Source organism: Anas acuta, chromosome 27 (assembly GCF_963932015.1).
Source record: "Anas acuta chromosome 27, bAnaAcu1.1, whole genome shotgun sequence".
In the NCBI taxonomy this organism is placed as follows: Eukaryota; Metazoa; Chordata; class Aves; order Anseriformes; family Anatidae; genus Anas; species Anas acuta.
In genome coordinates, this window is record NC_089005.1 from 3,086,679 (window position 1) to 3,095,494 (window position 8,816).

The 8,816-nt window shown below is 41.0% G+C and overlaps 1 long non-coding RNA gene across 1 annotated transcript in view; it reads left to right on the plus strand.

The window, feature by feature from the left end:
- Positions 1 to 6,417, plus strand: part of LOC137845148 (uncharacterized) — a 32,136-nt gene extending 25,719 nt beyond the window's left edge. Inside the window, exons 5-7 of the long non-coding RNA XR_011090110.1 lie at positions 1,683 to 3,167; positions 3,288 to 3,495; positions 3,624 to 6,417. This is a non-coding gene — a long non-coding RNA (uncharacterized lncRNA). The remainder of the gene's footprint in view (positions 1 to 1,682; positions 3,168 to 3,287; positions 3,496 to 3,623) is intronic.
- The last annotated feature ends 2,399 nt before the right edge of the window (positions 6,418 to 8,816 follow it).

Genomic DNA, 8,816 nt, shown 5'->3' on the forward strand with positions numbered 1-8,816 from the left:
TGTCTGAGCTCTCCAGGGAAGGTCTGGCTGGGTTGCAGCTCACTTCTGATCATTAAATCTTCCTGGGATGGACTCGAGTTTTTCCTTCCAATGTGCTACTGGTGCACGGTGCTGTAGTAGGGGTTCTAGATCTATCTAGGGAAGCCTACAGCAAGGCCAACAAAACCCTTCTGTGCAGTTTTCCCAGGGGAAACAAAACCTTTCAGGCTTGAGGAGGGGCTGTCCCACACCACAGACAAGGCTTTGGCTCTCATAGTAAAGAAATGGTGTTGAGTTCGCAGGGATTGTCGATGTTTTTTAAAGAGAAGGTAGCAAAGACGTACAGAATTGTGTGATGGTGGAGAATGGATAAAAATAGTTGAGGACGGGGCAAGTGTCTCATTGTATGTGTGGGGTAAATGAGAATCTAAGGAAAATGAGAATCTGTATGCATGAGGTAAATGAGGTAAATGAGAAATCTGATGAAGGAAAAATATGTGTATGGGAAATCAGTGGGTCTTGCTACTGTACCTTCCCCAATACACTTGAAAATTGCCTGGACAGAGTACTTGATGCACAGAAGTGAACAAAAACCTCTACAGCACCCTACAGCACCCCGTTACCGATTACCTACATCCTCTGAAACCTGCTGACTGACCGACTAGCCCTCGTTTCAGAAAGACCTAATCTTGGTGAAAAACAAAAGTCGTCATTTTTATATCCTCCTCAATAGCAAGACTTGTGGAATGGGAATCCTTCGAGGGACAGGGACCTGCTCCACCTACGTTGAAGGACATCCCTTTCCCCGCACAGAAGGGAAAACACATTTCCACTGCCCTTTTAGCCTGCTCTCCCTTCGTCTCTTGCCCATGGCACAGCCAAGTGAAAGCGTGGCTTGGAGATGGAGAAAAGTCCTGTGGTACCCGTAATGATAATTGTGGTAGATTTTCCTTTCTTGGATATCAGCCATCAGGAGGATGCTCTGATTCAGGTCCTAATTAACAACCCAGATTTGGAGAGGTCTTAAAACATGCACGTGGTGGTTTCAGCCCATCTCTGGTTAGATCCAGGCTCCTAGGAGGTGCGGGAGGAGCAAATTGTTCCCCATTTCTAATAACTCCTGATAACTTCTTCCTTTGCAAAGGCAAAGGGAACGATTTTTCTTCTAGGCTCCTTTCCATCAATAGATATCGATCACTTAACAAAGCTAGTCTTTCAGCTACGGAAGGCCTTTGATTAAAATTTTACTTGGCAGCCTCTTGGACGAGATATTTTATCATCATCATGAACACTAGGGCCCCATAATGTGAAAAAGGAAATGAAATGAGGAGGCAGTAACCTGAAGTAAGAACTGAAAAATTATGTATTAAATGCCAGACACATACTCTTAGATAATACTGTGCCACTTTACATATTGTACAGTCAATTAGATTTTATAGGGATGGCTGTAATTACTGCAGAAAAATCTCAGGGGCTAAAAAAAAATAGAAAAAAAAATCTATTTAAGCATTTTGAATAACATCTGTGAATCTCAGTGTTTTGGTGAAGAGGCTGTAGATTTTCTGCTGTGTTCTTGTGGCACATCAAATTCTCTCCACCTCAGAAAACTGAGGTGCATTTTCAACAGCAAACAAACTGTCCCCTACAAAATCTGTTCTGATATAGCCGAATTTTCAATCTTTCTCTGTTTTTTTTTTTGCCAGAAAACTCTGTACCTCATGGGGAGATGGCTGATATTAGGGATAAATGCGACTGGAGATGAGTCAGCTGCAGAGGGAGGAGAGGACTGCTCAAGTAACTTGCTGGAGAAAGAGAAAATATCATTTGAGATTCAAGGAAAAGGAGGCAAGCATGGCTTTATTTAGCTGTAAGGCAGCAATGGTGATCAGGGATGACAAAAGAAGAGCCAGGAAAGCATTGATTCTGTTGCAAATGATCCATTGTGGGCTATGCTAGCATCTGGGTGGGCAGGTTAACTCTTTTTTAGGTGCTACCCTAAACTCTTCGAGCAAGGAGCTCTTTAGGGCTTGTGCAGTGCTACTGAAGAACTAATGCCATATTGAGCTGAAGAACAAATTTGGTTAAGCATGTTCCTCTGAAAAGACATCTGTTTTTAAATTCATGGTAAATAGTTGCAACCACAGTCATTCCGGGAGGATGAAGGAGGCATCCAGAGCTTTTGTCATTTTCCTGGGTAATGGGACTGATGTGGGGACCTCCAATATCAAAGCCCCACAGGCTTGACAATTGCTCTGGAGGAATGTCACCTCTCACAGCAGAACCAAGCTGCTGTCGAGGAGGACATGAAAGCGAACAGACACATGGCAGAACGCACATGAAGTTATTAATGATCTGTTAATTATTTGGCTTCCTGTGCTGCTTCCAAGTGCTAACATGACAAGTCAGCAAATTCAAAGGAAATGGAGGTTTGGTTGAACAAAATGTAGGAAGTGGCAGTCTGGTTGTTCTTTTCCAGGCAGGTAAGTGCTAATTAGTGTATTCATCTAATTACACCCAGCTCTGTAATGAATGTGCTTGTATCTGACCTAGCTACTTTGGTTGCCTTTATAATATATAGATAGAGATGTAAACACAGACAAAAAGTGGATTTTTTGTCAACAAATTGAAGGTCCTACAGCTTGTATTATCTCTCCCACTCCGTGAGAAGATAATTAAGCAAGGACAACAGTTTCCTGACTGAGGGGGGATCTCTTATGACCTCAATTAGAGCATGGGAAAGATTGAAATGTTTTTCTTTGGTTTTAACCTAATTCTCTCACCAGGCCTTTTCTTCAAAGGCCATGGATCAAAAACTTTTTGAATGGTTATTAGATCTTTATCTGAGAGTAAGAAAAATAGCACAACATCTGGAAAGGTTAATGCTGATTGACAAATCCTTCTTTTAAAAGGCAAAGCTGTATCTCTGTGACCTAGAGCTGCCAGCAGTAAAGGAATTGTGCGGTCTGAGGAAGGATGGCACAGGACACACAAACAACCCCCTGGAAGTGGGGTCCTGGGAGAGATCCCCCAGGAAAGGAGAGCAGTGGTACTAAGGGGAGGAGAAGCTCACGAGTCCCAGTTCTCACAACCCCTGTAATGAGAGGATTTGAGGTTTTGTTGAAACTGAATTTGTTCTTCAAAGCCCATATGCGTGCCCTTCCACTGCACCCGCTACACAACAGAAATAGGTAAATGGAGACACATTTACTGATCCTCTAAATGTAGAAATAGTAGTGTTCTCATTAGACAGGCAAGAAAGTGCCTTGTGGTTTATCTTCTTCTTCTCCTTTGTCTTGAAATGTTACAAGGTCCAGATTTCACTATGGCTGGAAAAATACAGCTTCAAAGGCCACCATTACAGAAAGCGCTGCAGTGTAGGTTTTCTATTGCAATGAAAGGCTTTTGTGGCACAATATTGAAGGGCTGAACTCAGATTTTCTGCTTGTTTGGTTGTGGCTGGCTGGAATATTTTCTCCGTGACTTTTCTCATCTGGTCACCATTTGCAATCAGTTACGGTAAATGACAATTTTGCTTGCTTGGCAGTACTAAGAGCTAATAAATTTACGGAAAGCTATTTGATACAAACAAATCAACGCTCATTGATTTTAGTTTTTCACCTCGAGTCTTTTGTCTGTCATTTCAGGATATTAATGAGCTCATTAATAGTTCTAGAGAAGACTGGAAGGTATGGCCACTCAACTTCATCCATCAGTCGTACACCTGCTGCTGTCAACACGAAATGGTGCTACACCACCAGAATGGGATATGAAACTATTACTATAATGGAGACAGCAGTGTAGGTCAGTCTTCTATTATTCATAGTAAACTATATTTAGAGCTTAATAGCTCCACTCTGCATTGACTCATGGGAACATGGCATACATATTAATAAGTTACATTCCACTAACAACAAAAGCGTGACGTTGGTTTTCAGGCATCTGCGTCTTTGTAGTATTTCTGGTTGATGTGTCACCGTTAGGTGTCATCAATGTATACCAGCCTATCAAGTCATGACTCATCAGTCTTATCTTGGAAGACTGTATCATACACACTTACCCAACCCCAAGATATTTACTGTTGTGTTCTAAAGCAAGCACGGTCACATAGCCTTGATGTCGTTTGTGATAACAGAAACCCTCCTTTATTATTTTGGCTAAGTAGACTTTATATTTATGCATAACTTTGTGCTTTAGCACACTAAGCCACCACATCTTCATTGCTACTCCCAAATACCAGTAGACCTCAGTGAAGAACCTCAAGCTGCCAAGCAAGAAGGAAGATGGTAGATAACAAGAACAATAGGCAGACAAGTAATAAAAATTCAGCTTCTTATAGCTAGATCCCAAAGTTGATCATTTGTATTCAGCCATAAGATGTAGCAGATTGAAATACATTTAGCTGGTGATACTTCTCCCTTTGTTGCCTTATCAGTTTGGATACAAAGATATTACTATTGGACAGTTACTCAAAACCTAATCTGTTCTCTCTCTGAGCTTTAATAATTAAACCTGTTCAATGAAATGAATTCATTGCGGTGCTAAGACAATGTGGTTTCAAAACCACCAGCTTTTATGTTGATTAAAATATTTCCCTAGGCTGCGATAAGCAGCCAACAGCTGGCTTAGAGTTTCTTGGTAAGTAGGATTGCTGTGTCTAATTCTCATATCTTCTGGAAAAGAACACAACCTTGTTATAAAGGAAGAGGTCAAAGGATGCACAAGCTGAAACTCACAATTTAATTCTACCTTTAGGTGAGTTTTAAGTATAGTTGTGTCTGCCAAATGGCTGTAGTTAAGGGGTGGATATTTCTGAAGCCCAAAGTACCCGCTCGTGGCAAAATCACTCTCATTGAGTTTCAAAGACAGGTGGATGAAGAGAGGCTGACAGAATTATATCCCCAAAAGGTTAAGCCTGTCAGAAACCAGCCTGAAATGCACTGCATTAACTTTGCCCTTTATCGAAGTAAATATTTATTGGCCACATGAACTAAACCAGAGCAGAAGCCTTCGCGTTGGTTGCAGGGAGCTCCCAGATTCATGCAGAAGGCTGTGGGAGAAGCAACAAATCCAGCAGCAGAAACTGCCCAAACTTTCATTTGTTTCTCTCCCCATTTCGATTCAAAGCTTACAATGTCTTTATGATAGCACAGCTACAAATAAGTTGGCTGTTCATCCACCGTGAAATGATTTTTTAAATTTGTATCCATTATCTGAATAGGAAGAGGCACTGCTTCTCTTGTTTATTGTGCTAGCAAAAGAGCTTCCAGTAACAGAGATTATTTTCGGGATAGCTTTTCAGGATAGCTGACTGTCTTCTTGTTTTGTTAGCTCTGTTGAACTAGTTTGCAACACCAGTGCCAGCTTCTTAGGAAAGTTTGTTGGCCTCATCTTCTTTAAACTAATTAGTTGGATGTAACGTCCTTGCCTGAAGCATCAGATGAAAGGGTATAGATTTTGTTAATGGCTGTCATTCAATTTGATTCTCTCTCTGGCAAGAAAACCTGAAATACTATACTATACCAACTACTATTTTCTTTTGCACTTTCCAAACTTTGCTTCACTGTTTCATGAGACAGCAGGTGACACGGTTCCCTCCAGGCACATCCACGCTGAAGTCAAAACTGGCAGATCCTTGATGTTTTACCGTGCGGAGGTGTGTCTGCTGTGGGATGGAGCCTGCGCCTCAATGCCATGCCGAAGCCGTTCCCCTAGCAAAAATGAGCTCTTGCTTAGTTTATCCAGGTAGTTCCAATCTATACCTGTAGTGGAGACAGCTCTTTTACAGACTACTGCTCATGGAAAGTATTTGGAAAGCTTTTAGCTCCTGCCATAGCCTCTTTGCAAAATACCTGTGTGTGAATTTGCAGTCCTTGCTATAAATCTAGCATTTTAATACTTGAATATGTTACAAGCTTAGTTTTTGGGAGAAAAATGCTTTGCCAAATAATATTGTTAGTTAAATAAAATGTTTTGAAATGCCAACAATACCATTCGCTATTATGCAGCGCTGCATTATTTCTTTGTAACTGAGTAAGAATAGCTGAAAGCAGATGTAAATTGTTCAGCCTAATGCAATTATTTGCATTCAGTGAAAGGTTGAAAGTAAAGATCATAAAGTGAACATTTAAATCCTTTCAAATTTAATCATATAAGAAGTCTTTAGCAAATGATTTGACCTTTAACAAAAGTTTTTCAATATTTATGAAAACCTGTAATGATATTCTTTCCCACTTAATTGCTGCCTGCACAGAGATAAGCTTTTGTTCTGTTCATGGTCCTTAGGATTCCATTTGAATAACCATCCTCCATTGGGGGGTGTTTGTGGATTTCTTTGAAGTCAAAGCAAATCAGGGAGGCAACAGTAGCTAATTCTGCACTAGTGGTCATGTTGAATTGTAAACAGAAAAACCCTCTTGTACCGCTGATTTACTTAATGGCAAGCTATACATGCATTCCCTCATACGCAATGTAAATAAAAAGAACAAAATTTGATCTGATTTACTGAAGAACGTTGATCTAAAATGTACATTTTCATCTTATTTAAAAATAGCAGTAATGTAGGCCTCGATTATGCAATGAATTCCACTTACAGCCACGAGAACGAGTACACACATCAGTGTTGATTTTCACAGACCAGCAAACACTGCCAGAAGCTGCAAGCAGAAGAGGAGATATTTAGCCATTAAAAACCAAAATGATAGAGGCTGATGGAAGAGCTGTGAATCTGCCTGAAGGTGGGAAAATCACTTAGGAGCTCGTGTACAGTCCCAGGCCTTCTGCAGCAAGGAAGCAACGCATTCAACTTCACCCCCGGTGCCACGTTTTAATTTCTGCAGCACATTGTTCCTCAGGATCCTCTGGAGTACTTTGGGACCTCCTGGCTCCTGTGATTATATGAGAAGATGCTAAAGCCCAGATGGAGCTGCTCATTTATTTTGCTGCTGCTGACAATGAGAGGTAACAATGCTTGCCGATTTTATTTATAGAACGAGCTGTCGCGATGATTCGCCTGGGACCAGCAGACGCCTCCAACCACCGTGTGAAGCACTGAATGCCCACGGCTCTCCAGGGTCACTCGATATTGATCAGCTAACGCCGTGCTGTGAACAGCTGGTTGGGCTAGATTAGAAGTGTGACCTGGGAGGGCTGGAGTCTAATAAACTAGCGGAGCCACAAGCTGCAGAGACCAAATGATTCGTGTCCTCTGAGCATTCACTGAACAAATACTGTCACCCTAAGAGCACGCAGAACCAACAAAGAGGTTTTCTTTGGAGGCAAAGAGACAGCTGCTGTAATTAGGGTGGGACACAGATGGGACATATTGTATCCAGGTTAACTGTCCCTTATTGCAATATGTCACTTGCTTTAAATCTAGGTGAGCTGTCTTGTGGTGATAAATATTCAAAGCCTAACAGGAGCAGCGGCTGAAGGCTTGTAGAAAGCTTGCTGCCTTATTTTGCTGTCTTCATAGGAGATGCATGGTCCCTCAAGCGTGCAGTCCTAAAATAAGCAATGCTCACCCTTGTGGCGTGTGGCCAGAGGAGCTTCGTTGAAGTACATTGAAGTACGGAAAGACATCTCATGGACAGAGAGCCAGTCAGTCTTTACAGAAGAACTGTGACCAGTGGAGATTCTCAATATAGCAATATACCATTATTCTGAGTTTGATGTTTTACACGCAAATGATAAGGACTCCTTGCTCAGAAGAGACTGCAGCCTCAAAGAGACAAGACAGAAGAAGAGAGACATTAACCCAGATTCCCATTACATCGCCCAGTCCTTTGGGCAATCCACAGGTGTAGAAATTGCATCCTCTTTTTTTTTTTTCCCCATACATTGTTAGCAGTATCTGTACACACAAGGAAAATCATTGATCTGATTCACTTCATCTCCATCTGCATCTCTATACAGCTCTTTAAGAAGACACGCAGGTTAATTATTCCACCCCATGGCATATGCAATATTTCCTCCCTTCTACAAATTATTTGGCAAGCGTGAAAGTAAATATATGAAGATGTTCTCTGAGATATCCTACAGCTCATCCTGTTCTAGAGAGATATAGGAAACCCATTTCAAGAACATTAACAGATCTGAATAATTCGGTTTATTCCTGTTGATCTCTGTGAGCTAGAGCGTCTAGAAAAATGCACTGCCTCATACATTAAGCTAATAGGGAAATTTTTCTTGTTATTTAGAAGAAATTGTCAACTAAATGAATATGAAGGCTTGAGAAACTTATCAGAAGCCTCAAAAATAGTTGGTTTCCTCAGTTCATTCTTCTACCTCTGTATTTTGGCATGACTCTATTAGATTTGTCACCGTTTAAGAGTCATGGTTAAATGGAGGAGGACTTTGGAAGGAGGAGTTTGGAAATTGAATCATATATCTCCAGAATTAAGCTAAACAACGCTGAGAAATTCTTCAAGTTGCAGAGGGAAAAAAGATGGAAGCTCTTTTCTCTACAAGAAATGCAAACTTTACAGACAGTAAGAGACAGCTGGCAGTAATCTATTCCAACAGTGTTTTGAGGAGGCATATGTTTATGGCAAAGTAATTTCAAGGCATCGCTGAGGATAATCATAGGAGCTATTTTAGTCTCTAATACTTCACAATCTCCATCACCCCAGGAGCCATTAATATATCTGAGTTGTAAACTGTTCTCCAAGTTCCTCTCACTGTTTCTCTCAAACCCGTAAGCAGAATGACTTTGAATGGAGTCGAGTTAAAAGTTTAGTGTTGGGGATTGTACGAGGCAAAAGAAGTGAATGTGTCTTAACTTGGAAGAGCAGAAGAAAGAGATATTGAAGAGACATTTGTGTTACACCAAAGCCTTTTTA